This window comes from Prionailurus bengalensis, chromosome A1 (genome assembly GCF_016509475.1).
Source record: "Prionailurus bengalensis isolate Pbe53 chromosome A1, Fcat_Pben_1.1_paternal_pri, whole genome shotgun sequence".
Lineage (NCBI taxonomy): Eukaryota > Metazoa > Chordata > Mammalia > Carnivora > Felidae > Prionailurus > Prionailurus bengalensis.
Window position 1 is genome coordinate 137,545,144 of NC_057343.1, and position 16,905 is coordinate 137,562,048.

At 43.8% G+C, this 16,905-nt stretch overlaps 1 protein-coding gene across 1 annotated transcript in view; it reads left to right on the forward strand.

The window, feature by feature from the left end:
* Window positions 1–16,905, forward strand: part of MAP1B (microtubule associated protein 1B) — a 101,607-nt gene that overhangs the window by 40,963 nt on the left and 43,739 nt on the right. The window lies entirely within an intron of this gene.

Here is a 16,905-nt window from a genome sequence, read left to right on the forward strand (position 1 = left end):
GCTCACTTAAATCCACGCCATAGTTTTCTAGGTCTTGATGCCTGCTATTTTTATTTTATTATACACTTAATTGCAGATTCCACTTAAGATTTTATGCCAGTATTACTCCGGGCACTTAATTTCCATTCTGTGTTCTCATCTCAGATTTTCTCTGATGGTGACTGGTATTTTATTCTAAGCATCAGTAGCTGGCCAAAGAGTCAGAATGGACCCAAATGTTCTGGAACAACCTGTTGTGTCAAATTTACCAGTGAGGAGTAACTAAAACCCAGAGAGAACTGGATACAGGACTGATTTTTTTCCTCAACCGCACAGCCATAACTTTGAGGCACCCTGACGACAGCAGTTGGTGTGTGGTTCCATGAATTGCAAAGCTGGTACACTGTGGAGTTAGTGGGCAGCCATTGACCCTTGTATTTGCAGAGCTTTGGATTAATGTGGGGAAGTCATCTGTGATAGGGCAGGAAGGGAAGACAGCAGGACCATGGTTTTCCAATATGCATGCATTTTCTTTCATAATTTGTTAAAGTCTTGGAAGGGCCATCTCTTCAGGACTGAAAGGAGTGTGGTGTCACTGCCCTCCCTGTCATTCGGCTCCCGAACCCACCATGTGGGGCCAGCTTCACCCCGGGTCCTGGTTCTAGAATAATTCACGGTTCTCACAGCTCTCTCCCTTGTTTTTCAGATAGGAAATAACCACTGTTGGACTGAGCGTGTCTTTAATCACTTTTGACATTTATATATTTAGGCATTTATTTTTGAATAATTTTAGATTTACAGAAAAATTTTTAGATTTTAGATATACAGAATTTTTAGTAATTTTAGATTTATGCAGAGGGTACAGAGCCTTCCTGTACACCCTTCACCCTGCTTCTCCTATTACATTATTAATAACTTATATAACCATGGCACTTTAATCAAAAGTACGAAATTAACATTGGTAGAATGCTATTAGATAAAGTACAGATTTTATTTGGATTTCCCCATTTGTTCCATTCATGTCCTTTTACTGTTCCAGGATCTATGTGGGGCTTCCTCGGTTCATTTAGAAGGTAGTTCTTTTTATTTATTTTTTTAATGTTTATTTATTTATTTATTTTGAGAGAGAAAGAGTGTACAAGCAGGGGAGGGGCAGAGAGAGAGGAGAGAGAGAGAGAGAGAGAGAGAGAATCCCAAGCAGGCTCTGTGCTGTCAGCGCAGAGCCCGAAGTAGAGCTCGATCCCATGGAGCGTGAGATCATGACCTGAACTGAAATCAGGAGTCAGATGCTTAACTGACTGAGCCACTCAGGTGCCCCAGACGGAGTTCTTTTTAAAGGTAAAGTCAGAACGGGATTCTGGCAGAGTATGTATGTAGCTTTTCCTATCTTGTTTTATATACATAAAAAAGCAAGGTGTTTTTTGTGTTTTTTTTTCTAGGAGTGGTGTGATACAGTTAAGCAGTCAGCCCCTCACTTCTTAAAATGGGAATTTGTAAAATTCTGTAAAACCCAAGCCTCTAACCATGGTTTCTCCCCTGCCTACTCGAAGTGTTATTGTTGACCAAAAGTGGGTCTCTGAAGGAAACAGGCAGAAAAAAGAAAGTGTTTGGAAAATCTCATGCTATTTTTTTATGGCATTTCTTATAAATCAGCCAGGTTTTAAAAGAAGTGTAGCTTTTGTTGAAAAAGACCATTTCAAGGGAGAACATTGTACAGTTAAGCCTTTGCAATCAGTGTGGCTACAATGTGGATCCTGGGCCTGTGGCCGGCCTTGCTGTAACCAGAAGCAATGTGGTTCCACAAGAGGAACCACAAGGAAACCAAGGCCGTCTGAAGTCTGAGAAGAAAGCTTGTCTAAGGTCCCAGGAGTGAGTATAAGAAAACAAAATTTAAGTCAGGAAATTGTACTATGGCTATGTTTGGCATCTGGCTCTATGAATTCTGAGCAGATTGTAGACAAATATTTACTCAGTTACCTTGTATTTGCCTCAGATATCTGTTTGCTGAGTCTTTTTGCACAGATTTGTCTCCCTTCCCTTCCCATTTGCACACATGAGACCACATGTTAGCTTTGCTCTGTTACATAGCAACAGGCTGTGCTGCTGGCCGCCTGAGTTCTCGTAGGAGGGGGCAGGGAGGGAGTGTACTAGTCCCAAACCTGCATCGTCTTCCCTGCTGTGAATGATTTCCCAAATGTGCGGGGGGGACCAGATCTGCCTTGACAAGAATCCCCGAAGAATCACTGAAGCTTAGTCACGTGAAGGTAACGAGGTCTTTTAATTGTCTGGAAATAGTCTGGAAATATCTGTCAGGAGCAATAGTATTTTGCCGTTTTCGTGGGTACCGATCTTCCATTCCAGTCTTACTAAAGGGTAAAGTGACGACAAGCAGAATTGAGGGCTGGGGAGAGTGTGGTGATGATTTATAATTGTGGATTGGAACTGAGCAAGGCCACCCCGGCAGCGAGATGGTTTGCGGCTTTGGGTGGTAGTGGGGTGGGGGGGGGGGGATAAATAAGATGGGCAGTTAGGAATATAAACCCTTGAAGGTAACGAACTCAAGTCTCCTTTTCCTTATTAATTCTCAGGGTTCCCTTCTGTTGGTCCTCAAACAAGGAGAGAGGAAATCCCTCACCCTTTGTTTGGAGACTGCAGGTCAACTTTGAATAACAAATGAAAATGGAAATGTCCAGACATCTCCCGCTCTCAGCTGTGGGACCTTGTGGCAGGGTGCTTGCTACACAGACTCCTTCCTTCCCAAAGCCTTGTGCTGGTGTTTACGATTTCCATTAAAAGAAAAATCTTTCTTTAGATTGACAAGACAACCTTCAACACATAATTCCCGACTAAAACTTGAAGGTTGGGAATGCAGTTAGCAAGCAGTTCTTGATTCGAATGCCCTGCACGTCTCTCATACTGAACACAAGCAAAACCAAAGCAAGTGCATTGTGATGGAGTTATTATTACTTTTATTATTTTGCTTATGTTTCCACCAGGGAATTAATTTCTTTCCTACTTGTCTCCCATGCCTAGGTCACTCTTGTGTATCTGTCACTGACACTGTCAGATTCTCTAGAAATGGTGTGTACCTGAAGTGTCCTCATGAACAGAGGGCACAGGATTTAGGGGCCAAGGAGTTGGGACAGCCTTGCTCAGTGCCCATGTGTGACTCCACACAGACTGAGTGACTTTCCTCCAACTGTATGTTGGGTTGACTTGTTTTGGGACCATTTGGATGCCTTTGGTCCCATTCCAGTTTGCTGTAACAGCTTTGTCTATTTGTAGATAGACACAGAGGTAGTGCCTATGCAACACCAAAGGAGGTCTGATGAGTTTTAGTTAATGTGGCCAGGGCACATGGCCACAGGCAGGCGAGATCACAGGGAGTGGACGAGCATTGAGGCTTATCGTCTCAACCGTGCCCAGAATCCTGCCCAGCTGAGCTCTTAAACTTTGCCAACCACGGTTTTCCTGAGTAAATAAACATGGGACCCCCCACCAGCTAGAGAGGTGCACATAGAACAAGGCCTCCAGGCCTACCACTTGTACTGCTTTTTGTGACCAGCATCGGGGGTTTTGGAAGCTGCTTCTTACTCCTGGGGCCTCTTTTCCTCAGACCCACTGGTTCTGAGGATTCCAGCAGGTCCTGGGCTTTCTTGGGCCTTCCCCTTTGTGTATTTCTCCGTGCACTGTGAACAGGCACCTGAACAGTTCCTGTCAGCTTTTGTACATCTGGAGAGTGTCTTCTAAGCTGGGAGTCTTTCAGCTGGGGAGTACTTACCCTGACAAATACAGGTGCACTGCAAGTTTTCATGTGTCATCATGGTGCTCCAAAGCCTAGATTATTCTAGCCTTTGGGCTGAACAATGGATTAGGTATTTTTCTGAAGAGAGTAGAAATGGAAGGCTGGGCATTCTGGTGAATGGGAGATAAATCTATGTCCTTACACACTGTGTCCTTTTCACTGGCTCAGTTACTGACTTTATACTAGAATACCTTATTTTCTAAACATTTTCTATGTAAAGATCTGGCCTCATTGACTAGAATATTAAACTCCTCAAGAGTGATAATCCCATGTTTTGTACGTTTCTTCCCTTCAGAGTATAGCAAAGAGCCAGCTTGTGAAAGAGCGTAAATTCTAGGCTGAAGAGTTTGGGTTCGGTCCTGAGGACACTTGGGAGCCATTGGTGGTTCTTGAGCGGTGGACTGACTTAACAGAAGCAGTGACTGAGAATATGATTTAGTGAGAATGTTTTGGCTCAGAAACAGAGGTTGTGGTTTCGTGTATTCCTGTCTTTAGAAGTTTCTGGTAGTTATACTAACAACAAAAATATGTGATGGATTAAATAAAATCTCTCTGTAAATAGGGCACAGTGTTTAAGTCTGTGCAAGGGTGATGTCCTTTATTAAGGGATTGCACAACCATCATTTCCAAGCATACACAAGCCACACTCAGGGTCTCCACACTGTGTTCCCAACATCAGCAGATTTGGGAGAGCAGTGGCCATCCATGATGGCCATTTTTAGGATATTTCCTGAATCTTGTCATTTCTTTACAGTTTTCTCCTCGCTTTGAGTAGCATTTTGGTGGAACATCTGATACAAAGAGCACAGGAGGTTGTTGAAGGATTTTCATTTTGGACACATCTAGCTCCTCAGGCTTGAAGCTCTGTACCCCATTTCCTGCTTCTCACTTCCTCTGCTCCTCAAACACTGATTGTCCTTTACGACTTTCGCCATTGCACTGGACTGCACTTGCTACGCCAGACTGGCTGAAGGCAGTAGGGAAAAAGCACCAGCCTGGTGGGTGCAGACCTTACCCGTGACATTGACCACTCCCTGCTCCTCAGCTTACCTTTCTTCAGTATGGAATTTCTTAAGTGCTCCCCTCCGACCACCACCATCACCCGAGGGAATGAGCATTTGATTTAGAAGACAAAACAGAAATCTTTCTGGCCAAATAAACACTTATGGACCAAGGAGTCAACAGATGGAGGCAGGAAATTTTAGAATCTCATCTTCTTAGGAAAGAAAAAAAAAAGGGCAACGTGAAAATGGAATTGCATGACCACATAATAAAAGCCATTGTGTGCTAATTGAGTAGTCTAAGCATAAAATATGGCAGAGATGCTTAAGCACAGAAGAAAGATGAGCTATTGATTCCTAATCCTGATGGTGATTGTTAAATTTCAGGATGTTAGTGACAACTCATATTTGTACCATGCTTTCCAACACACTTCTCATACGTTACCTCTTTGAGTCTTAGAGCAACCCTGTAGATAAGAATTGTCATTGTTCCCATTTTGTATACTAGGAAACCAGGGCCTGGTAAGATTTAGGGACTGCACGGTTCTCTTGGTTTCCAATTTCTGTTGCCATGCATTTTCCTGCACAATATGGGAAACAGTGTTTTCTCTGACATAAACAGGGACACAGAACAAGAACAAAGTGCCTGAGTTACCTTTGAATGTCAGAGCATAAAGAGACTGTCAAAAGCAGCCAGTACAAACTCCCTCCCCACCTGCTCTCACTTATAGTTGAGGAGACTGAGACCCAGGAAAACCTCTTGAGTCAACGCTGAGAAGCAGCATATGGTGGACCAGATCTTTGGCCTTCCCGACTCCTAATCGCAGTAGGTTTATTTGTGTAGGGCAATGGATTGTAAGCTCCCCACGTCCACCCTAACTGGCTGGTGGCCCAGTGACTAGTGCTTAGTCAGTGCTTAGTAAATGTGTGTTAAACAGATGTATGAATGATTGACTGACTTTAATTGTAACCGTATGCAAATCAGTACATTTCTTTTATATCTGTCTTGACCTAGTTTTCCTACGCAAAGATGTTATTTTTCACTCTGCATTGAGAGGGTAATGTTTATAAAAATCCCGAGGTAATCAGCTGAGAGGCCCTGAATGTGTATAAAGTATCATCAGTGGTATCACTGAGTTGCTTTTCTGTGGTACTCTGGGTTAATCAAAGGCCTTTGTTATCGTTGTTTTAAGCACAAATCTCCAATTTATTATTTAGTTCATTGCTCTTATTAACTTATTTGAAATGCAAATAGCAGCAAAACATAGGTCAACAGCTGCAGCTGTGGGTTGCAGACAGTGGGGGCCAAAGCACAAGATGGAGACGGGATTCCTGGGGACGACCGGCAGTGGGCTCCCACACCCTCCCTGGGGATTGACTGGGGAGGACATCTTTGATTACAGGGGAGGGGGGAGAGTCTGGGGGACAAGTGGGCAGAAGAATCTAAAAGGAAATATTGATCTCAGTCCCTGAAAGTAGAAAAAATGAGTAGACAGCCCATACCTGCCTGGTAAGATTCATGGCCATCCTGTAATGGATCATTGCTGGGGAAGCAAAGTCGAAACCTTCCAGTAATTGCTTTTGGACTATGGGAAATGACAGTAGTAAGGGAGATAATACATGCAGCACTCTTGCCTTGCACGTAGAAAGCAGTTCCTAGATGCTAGCTAATATTATTCTTTTTCCTCTGATTTTTATTATAGTCCTTATAATCAGATGTATTGTACAGGATAGTCAGAAACTCTAAAATGATGCAGACCTCAATGAACCATAAATCTTGTCCTAATTTCACACAACTATTTAGGCAGCTAACGCCATCGGAGAGAAGAGAGGTGTTTGGAAAATGTGACTGGATTCCCTTAAACATAGCAGCAGCGGATACCCAAGGGGCGTGTCCTGTGGCTGAGTGGGCGAAGTTTTCAATGGTGTTTTGGTTGTGCAATTTTAGAATGACTAATTTGAAGAGAATCACCAATGTATTCGTTGGTAGAGCAATGGCAACTTGGATTTTGGTCATTTCCTAATGAGATGCAAAACCTGGCATCAGTGGAAATGAAAAGAAGTTGAGAGGCAAGATTGAGGTAATACAAGGCACTTGTGCTGTTTGGTTCTTGGACGGTCGTGGCAGAGCCGTTTAGGAGTGAGTGCCACCGGTAGAGGACCGTGAATGACCCTGAATGAGTTGGGGCATCTTTGAGACAGGAAGAAGAATTCTGGGGCTGCGGAGGTTTTATGTAATATATATAATTTGATTTTGAAAGGGTTCATTTATGGAGGAACTTTGGGATTTGGGCAATCTACCCATTTCAATTATTATAGTGATTATAGATATACCCATTTATTGAGTGCCCACATGCCAGGCTCCTATGGACAAAACCTCATTTTTCATTCTTCCTACAGCCCTACGAAATGTGGGTCCTGTTTATCCCATTTACTGATGAGGAACCTGAAGGTCAGAGCCAGAGAGGTTATAGCTAGCAAATTGCAATGTCTGGATTTGAACTCAGGTTGCCCATTTCCACAGCTTCTTTCATTGCCTCTGGGAGAGAAGTTGCCATATGCAGTCAAGGCTTAAAAACAACAACAACAACAGCAACAGCAACAACAACAAAACCCCATCTTCTATAAAAAACTATAGAAAGATGATCCTTCCTTGAAGAAAGAATTTAGGAATCAGTCAATATAACTGCTTAATAATATATTAAAGATATTAATTATATTAAATATATATCTATTATATTTAAATGACATAAGTATTATATTATATTATATTATATTCTTAATACATGAAGACAATATATTATACCCCATTATGCCTACATTTTGACTTACTTCATAGGAATCCTTAAAAGCAGCAACACCTCTCTAAGTCTTTGGAGGGAATAAAAATGTCCAGGGTGTGAAAACTCCTGAAAAGGCAAATATGATATGTTAACATAAAGAAGAGTATTACTGGGTGCCTATTTCCTAAAGGGTGGAACGTAATTAATAATATCTCCCAGCTTGGCATTGTATATGAAAGTATGGGTTTAAATTGACATTTTATATTGCTGAGAAACATTAGACCAGTGATTTATCTTACACCCTGGAGGATGAAGTGCCTTCTAGACTCTCTGAATGTTCACTAAAAGCAGGTATTGATGGATTTTAGAGGGAGCCTCATAGGCATGGAATGATGGAAATCAAGAAAGGAACATTTGGGAAGATTCCACATGGATTTTAGGGGTCTTCCAGGAACTAGAGTTTCATGCCGAATTCATATGTGAGTCTGAACCCGATTTTAAGGGGAACAACTTTCCGCAAATAGTATGGGATCCAGACCTCACTCGTGGTTGTTTGAACTTGAGAAGCAGGGACATGCCGCCTCTGTCCACATGACATAATACCTTTAACCTGGTAAGATGATACCTGACTAGCTCCTTGTCATTGCCTTGTCTTTCTGGTGTCCTCTAGAGCTAAAACGCAGGACTGCTTTAGTTTTTGTGGAGGAGGGCAAAAATGTGCTTTTGAACCAACCAAGGGAAGGAGTGCCACCCACTGCTTTATCTTCTTGTATTTCCATTTTCACTTTGAGCGTCGATGAGAATCTGGAAGCAGAGGAAAGATACTGTCGATGAGGGACAGAGAAAATGGGCGGTGTTGGGAACCCTCCTGTATGTTGTAGGTTGAGAACTTAAAAAAAACAAACCCCAAAAACAAAACAAAACAAAACAAAACAAAACAAAACAAAACAAAAAACCCTTCTTGTAACCATTTCCCAGCTGTTTTTGAAAAGATTCTGAAAAGCAAATAGCATCTTTAATCAAGAGCAATAGTATTAGATCGTTTACTACAAGTTATACTTTTCTTTCAGCCTGTATTTATTTTGCAAGGCTAGAAATAGCTGGAGTTATTTCAGCACCCATGACTATTGTCTAGGAATTGAGTGTAGGTTGCAAATAGCCTGGATGACTACAGTGTTTAGAAATAAGCCTTTTTGTTTTGCCAGTCTCTTTAAGGCAGAAGGGTTTATAAACGTTCCTGTGGTTCGTTGTTTCATGGTGCTTTCTTTTGCATCAATTCACTAGCCTCGCGATGCCATCATTTTATGCTAGAATATATTATTTTAGGTCTGTCGGAGAGTGACATGGCTAGTCTGTGTTCCTTGAGACAGGTATAGAGGCAACTTCAGACTTGTAAGAGATCTGTTAATTCTCAGCAAGTAGAAAACAGGCAAGGAGGAGGAATCATAGCCTTTCCGTCTCAGGGACCAGAATCCTGTGTGACTTGCTAGAGGCTGTTGGAGAATCTTTGCCTGTGGGGATCTTTAAGAATAAGCTACAGTGACCATGGAATTAAGTGCTCATTGGTCCTGGGCCTTGGAGTATTACCTGGATAGATGAGGTCTAGCCTTAGGCCTAGGGAACTGGCAATTCCATGTGCCAGAAAGACGGCAGAACATCTACCACTTGGTTGCTTAACTCCGGAGCACATCACTTGCATCGGGTGAGTAGTTAATAGTGCTCCCAGACCTTGGCAACATGGTGGTCCTGGTAAGAACATGTTGCCTCTCCCTTAGATTTTGGTATCATCATCCGGAAGAATCCCAGGTCTGGGTCAGGTGACAGAAAAGAGCACAAACTCAAGTCGGCAAGGGTGTTTGACTTGGTGGTTCTGAGGCGACCAAAGGGATGAGCTTTGATTCCAGATGCACCTGGGTTCAAATCACAGCTTTGCCACTCACCAGCCATGGCTTTGGCCCAGTTACTGAATTTCTCTGTACCTAGTTTCTCCACATAGCCAGTGAAGTTCATTGGATCGCTCTTGTTGACAATTAGAGTTAATGCTACAATATGCCAGGAACACATACTAAGCTGTCAATAAATAGTAGCTGTATGGTTTGTATGGTTACTAGTACTGGTACTGGCCGGGATGAGCAAGCTGAAAACGCTTCTCTCAGAGACTGTGTGCCACTCATAGGGCCTCCAGCCTCCACACCAGGAAGGAATCTGGCGTACAGACGGACAGGAGAAAATTCCAGTTAGTGTGGTTGGTGATGTTCCTGACTTCCTCTGCCCTGCTTTCCTACCCGTGGGATTTCTGCACTCTCAACTCACATTTGGCTTTACTGATGGTGTGGTGAAAAAAACAGGTGCTGGAAAAGCCGGACTTGACAGCCAGTTCAGAGTCCTCACGGGCTGTTGAGTCTGAGACAGCGCCGTAGGCGACCTCACTCCACACGAGGAACCAGGGCGCTCGGCCGATCTGGTGGTGCTTAAGTCCTGATGTTCTGTGACCAGAGACATGGCATGTCACTTGGCAAAACGGGGGTGATTGACAAGATGAGTGTCTGAGCTGGGGAAAAAGGGAAGAGCCGAAAGTTAGAGGCAGAAGTGGGGTTTTTTTTTGTTTTGTTTTTCCATTCGAGTCATTGTTAATAGGATAGCATAAAGGCCTCTTCGTTCCCTCTGACATCTCCTCAGAGTTGCTAACTTGAGAAATCTTTGATGGGGGGGCCATAACATGATGGGAAGGACATCTTGTTCTCCCTTTTTATTTTATTCCTTGGAGGAGAGATGAGATGAAAATAAAATGGTTCTAAGGAAAAGGAAGGCATTTTTTTTTTTTTGAAAGAGAGTTAACCTAAAATAGAAGGAAGTAGCTTTTTATAAACAGCTGACTACCTTACTCTCTGTGGTTACATGCGTTACTGTATGGTCGTGTTCATGAAATATCTCTAAAGAAATAGAAGGATGATCACACAATTTTTGTTTCTGACCTTGGATTCTATTACCTCAGTGGAGCCCAGAGGCTTTGCTGTTTCCGTGCACTGTGAGGGACCCAACACAGTAGGGACTTAGTAAATATTACATCATTATCATTAAAAAACACTCCCTACACTCCGCTTGGAGACCTTTACGTTGTATGAATGCACACGGGTTGAATATTTAATTACAGCACCACAAGGGTTGCTCAGGGTGATTATGTTGCCTGGTGCGAAGCCTTCCAGTACAGTGTGTGGGGATTTTCATTTCATCCGTCTTTTGGAGCTTGCCACAAGGGGTCTCTGAGGGCTGTAAAAGCAAAACCTAGAGGAGCCCAAGGAGAGGAGACTCACTGGACATCCTGTGTTAGAGTCCCCTGCCTCCACTCTAAAGCGTTTTGTAAGTCAGGCAGTTAGGCTTTGCAGTCAGTCTGTTATTTTCCTTTAAAAAAATTTTTTTTTAATGTTTATTTATTTTTGAGAGAGAAACAGAGCATGAGCTGGAGGAGGGGCAGAAAGAGAGGGACACAGAATCCGAAGCAGACTCCAGGCTCTGAGCTGTCAGCACAGAGCCCGATGCGGGGCTCCAACCCATTAACCATGAGATCGTGACCTGTGCCGAAGTTGGGCATTTAACCGACTGAGCCACCCAGGCACCCCAAGTGTATTCTTTTTCTAAAAGAAGAGAGGATGTGTGTCCAACAGTTTCAGCCTAAGTGGATGAGATTCCATATTTCTGCCACCACTGCCCCCAAATAGGCAACCTAAGAACTGAGCTTAAGTTGCTTCTCCAGCAGCCCATCTTTGGCTTCTAATAAGGAATCTGAGCAATGTTTAGGTTAAGAATCAAGGACCTTTGATGTCGCTTGAGATGATACCACTCAATGGATGATACCACGGCTTCTGTCTGCTGTATGAGTGCAGGTATAGGAGGAAGGCATCCCCGTCATACACAGGAAGCCTTGTGGGATCATCCTTAGTCTCTGCAATGGCTCCTGTGGGAAGAAAAAGCTTAGGCTCCAGGATACCCATGCTTGACTCCGGCCTCTGCCATGATCTTGCTCTGTGATTCCGGACAAGTCACTGAACCTTCCTGAAACTTAATGTCTGGAAAACAGGGATTTAGAATAGACTTGTCCAGATTCACATTTCTACAAACTGGGTTACTGGCAGTGAGCCCTCCCGTTGGACTGCATCACCCCATCCCTGAGGGCTTGTTTTCCCAGGTCTTGGAGATAACCTGCTCTAGGCCTTCTTGCTTCATTTTACCCACCATTTTTAGGTCCCATCTAGATGCCATCCTATATGGAAGCCTTCCTAAACCCTCCCACATCTGCCTGGTGATCAGAATCATCACCTGGAGTTTTAAACTCACAGATTTTAACCCTGACTCCAAGGATTCTGATTTGCCAGGTCTAGATTGGGATGGGTCATATGTAATTTTAACAAGCACTCTATGTACTTCTGATGGGTCAGCTGGAGTCAGGAGCCACCTTTCTAGGACTGCTAGTTCTAGCTAGTTCCAGGTGAACCATTAGCTCTTAGCTTCATGTCTGTCTCCACAGTGGGTGCCTTACTACCTCATGAGGTAACCGACCCCATCCAGCCAGTCTTTGGAAATGTGCCTCGACTCTAAAGTGCTTTAAATTATCAGTTGATTGGATCTAAAACCCATCTTTGTAAGTAAAATATAGTCATTTATTTAATGACTACATTCAGTCAGTTACCTATTTTTAACAACTTGTTCCTGGATATTTATGAATAGGTAGAATCATAGCTTGTGTGGGATACATTTATGCAGCTATTTAAAAATCTCTAACTATAACTTTTAGTCTAAATCAACCTCTTTTCCTATCTACCTCATTTGCAAAGCCTCTTTCCAACTATTCTACATCTGTTATTCCGTCGATAATTACTGTGTTCTTTTCAAAAACCTTGAACTACAATTTCAATTAGGGAGGCTTTTTCACATGGTCCTCTCCACTCACGAATAGTAAATAAATGCCCAAGCATCCGTCAGTGAGAAAGCACTGGATTCCATCTTGAAATCTGATCTCTGACATCAGAGTGGGCTTCCACGCCAACTGCGGGGAGAAGCCCCGTGTGGCATGTGTGGTCATAGGAAGCGAGCGGCAGCTGCTCCGGGATGGGCACTGGGGGAAGACTTGCCAAAGGTGCTGCTGTGTCTCCAAGACCTGAAGGAATGGTGGGAGGCAGTCAAGTAAATGGGAGGGGACAAGTATCCCAGACAGAGGGAACAGCATATGCAAAACCCCAGAAAGACCAGGTGGAGCAGGCTGAAACATCCTAGCTGTGGTTTGCATCACTAACATAAAAACAGAATAATTTATGAGGCATGTCTCAGCTCTTTAAGAGTCAAGAATGTTTTTTTTAACTAAAAATTTTTTTAAATGTTTATTTTTGAGAGGCAGAGACAAAGCATGAGTGGGGGAGGGGCAGAGAGAGAGAGGGAGACACACAATCTGAAGCAGATTCCAGGCTCTGAGCCATCAGCACAGAGCCCGGTGCGGGGCTTGAACCCACTAACCGTGAGATCTCGACCTGAGCTGAAGTCGGATGCTTAACCGACTGAGCCAGCCAGGCTCCCCTTAAGTGTCAGAATGTTTTCTTGCTATTTTCTCCCACAGTAACAGCTTCTGTGGCTTATACAGAGCCTTCCTCTGAGGAGTGCCACTGTGTGAGCCACATGGGAGTCCAGGGGAGTGAGGGTGGCATGTGAACCCGTTTCCATTCCTACCATCTTAGGGGAGAGCATGGGCCCCTGGAATCATGGTGGAGAGTATTCCAGGGTTCTGTTATATGATGGGCACCTGTATGTAAAATGCATGGGAATTGGGCCCAATGAGTATTTGGTGTAGTCTAGTTCTCCCTGTCCTGCTGGACTGCGGCCCAGTGATGACAGAGCAGTGTTCCTACCCGAGAAGCTGGTTCCGAGCATCCAGAGGTGTGTCCCTCCCTTTCTCCCCTGCTCTCTTAGGGACAGCCTTTAGCCCTTGTACTGTCTACCGTCAGCAAGGCCACCTGATAATGTGAAGCCAAGAGGATCCTCCCCATTGAAGTCCGATAGTGACAAGACTTGTCTTTTTGGCTGTTCTCTGATAATGTGTCAAGGGAAATGCAAGCCCCAGGCAGCAGTAGCTGGCTGCGTTCCAGAGCCAAAACTGAATTAGAAACTCATTAAATACTTCGAACCAGTAAAGCTGGCTGGGCTGTGCAGTGGCTGGGAAAGTTGCAGGCAGAGGAAGGGAAGGGCGGGCATCTCTAGTTGGCAACTGGCAGGCTGTGAACAGGGCAAGACGGTCCAGGAAACAAGACAAAACAGGGCCGACTTGTCCTTCACACAGACATGTTTGTGAGTATGCTAGTTTGGTGCAGCCGCATAATGTATGCTAATTGCTATATTTCTTTTTTCCCCTTTTCACGGGAAATGCTCGGTCGGAGAGCTCCGAAACCAAAGAGGCAACACAGAAATGCCAAAATGTAGACATGACAAAAAAAGAGAGAGGGAACAAAGGGAAACAGAGGATTCGAGTTTACAAGATGGCTGAGCATTGCTGGTTGGTCGGCACCTGTCTTTTCTGTGCAAGTTGTAGAGAAAGTCAGTAAACAGAATGGTGTGTGATGTTTTTTTGCAGCATCTGGTCCACAGTCTGAAATTGGTTAGTTGGATTTCTTAAATCCTGGCAAAAATTCCACCTGTGGCAAAAAGGGCAAGTTGGCAAGATGAATTCCTAGAGGAGTTACCATAACTTCCAGAAAATATGAGCTGGTTCCCTCTTTATGACCTCTGACAAGACACCTACGTCTCTGGTTAGATAAGACACAGATGCAAACTTGAGAGGGGAAGGCACACAATGGAGCCCACTTAAATTAATTACCCACTAATAGGAAAGACTCACTTAGAGTATTTTTTTGCCTATAGTGTTTGCTAAGATACCCTTGGGCAACTGTCATTCTTCAAATCAAATAAAAACAGACCAGCGTATTAAAAGAATGGTTTCTCTGATGAAGCTTATAAAAGTGCATAGGTATTTTATATTGGAAAGAAAAATGGGCTAGGCAAGAAAAGTAGTTTTTTTTTTTTCACATCTGACATCAAAATTCCAAAGGTTGAAGTATTGGTGAGTGGACTTATCTTTACCACAAGAACCCTTAATTTTTTAGAATAAAAAAAAGATGTAATGTATTATTTTTTAAGTATTTTAAGTTTAATTTTTTAAAAATTTATTTTGAGAGAGAGATAGAGAGCATGCAGAGGAGGGACAGAGCCGGGGAGCCAGAATCCCAAGCAGGTTCTGCGATGTCAGCACAGAGCCCAATGTGGGGTTCGAATTCATGAACCGTGAGATCATGATCTGAGCTGAGATCAAGAGTCCGATGCCTACCTGACTGAGGCACCCAGGCACCCCAAGATGTAATTTATTCTTTGAATCAATTTTGTAGAAATGAGACATTTAGGAAGTTTCATAATGCATTTTACTGGGTATGAAAAAAAGGTGGTACAGATATTGTCCAGAACACTATAGAAAGCACATTAAAGCATCAGCTTATATCCTTTAAAGGAAAAAAGTGACATGAATTTGAGCCTCTTTTCCAGATGTTTTAAAATTCCCTTGAAACTTTTAAAATTAAACTTTTAGCTACAGTACACAAAAGATACTGAATATATAGTCAAATGCCAGTGAGGGGAAACCTCTGTTTTATATACTAAACTCCTTTTCTCATCCATTTTCTTTCTTTCCTTTTTTTTTTTTTTTTTTTTTTTTTAATGTTTATTGTTGAGAGAGAGAGAGGGAGAGAGGAGAGTAAGTGAGAGCATGTGAGCAGGGATGGGGCAGGGAGAGAGGGAGACAGGATCCGAAGCAGGCTCTAGGCTCGGAGCTGTCAGCACAGAGTCCGACACGGGGCTTGAACTTGTCAACTGCGAGATCATGACGTGAGCCGAAGTTGGACGTTTCACCCACTAAGCCACCCAGATACCCCTCTCATCCATTTTCTACGCTCCTTGTCTGAGGGCAGATTCCTTTTGCAAGAGAAGGTGCATTCTCTTCACCTGGAGCTGACATTCATTTAGGAAGCTGCTTCCAGAGCTACATCCAGAGCCTAATCCAGAATAGTCCTCTGCCAGAGGGAAGCATTTACAGGTCCTGGTACCTCTTCACTGAAAAAGGTCAGGCTTTAAAGGGAGGATCACATCGATTTGCCTGGAGGCAGGAAGAAAAATGTCGTGCCCCCCCCCCCCCCCCCCCCCCCCCGCTTTCTTAAATGTTTATTTATTTTTGAGAGACAGAGTGTGCACAAGTGGGGAAAGGGCAGAGAGAGAGGGAGAGGGAGACACAGAATCTGAAGCAGGCTCCAAGGCTCTGAGCTGTTAGTGTAGAGCCCAATGTGGGGCTCGAACCCGTGAACCGTGAGATCATGACCTGAGCTGAAGTTGGACGCTTAACTTATTGAGGCACCCAGGTGCCCAAAATGGTCCTTTTTCTTCCATGGGGTTTGCATAATAACTGGACTCTGGTAAACCCACTGGTACCTGCCTCTCCATGGAAGATAAGCTTGTACTGAATTCCAGATGCCAGACCGGGGAGAGCGCCAGGAATCATCTAGGACAAATGTGCATCCCTGATTGTGATCGTCACTAGGCCCTGACCTTCTGCACTCCAGCCTTGCAGTTAGGAATGTAGTAGACTTTTCTAGCCTCTTAGAAAAAAGTGCCAAAGCCATAAACTTGACCCAGGACATATGTCACGACTTCCTAGGTGCTGGGGTCCCTTTTGTCTTTGAAGGAGCCGGGAATCAGGAACAGGTTAGGTTCTCCTGTCCTTGGACTGCGGACTTCAGGGGACAGGTCAAGCGCTGCTCACCTCTTTTTGGCTCCCCTCCCTGTGCAGCTCACACTGCTCCTCAAGCCCCTGAGCCAACGAGGACTCAGGCGTGCTCGGCTTCTGCCTTTCCAACCCTTAATTTTGAATCCTTGCCTCTTCTTGATATCTGAGTGTGTTGAGTGAGTAGTGCCCTCGACAACCTCTGTGTGCCTGTCTCATCATTGTGTCTTCTCTCGGGACAGCATCTCCTCCAAAACAGATGGGAAGTATTCAGTGCTACTTTCTGGAGCAGAATCAGATGCTCTTTCTTTCAGTTCTCCTCTGGAGCCCCCTCTGAGGACACACTCTGGAGCTGGGGTCAGTGCATTCTTCTCCAGAGCTGGCTTACCCGTCAGCATTTTTACTGGGACAAAATGTACTCTCAGTGTACACGTTTTATTTGTCAAAGAGCAAAGAGTAGTGCATCATAAGAACTTTGCTTAGCGGGCATATGGATAATTGCATTATACTCCGACCCATAGGGAACAATGC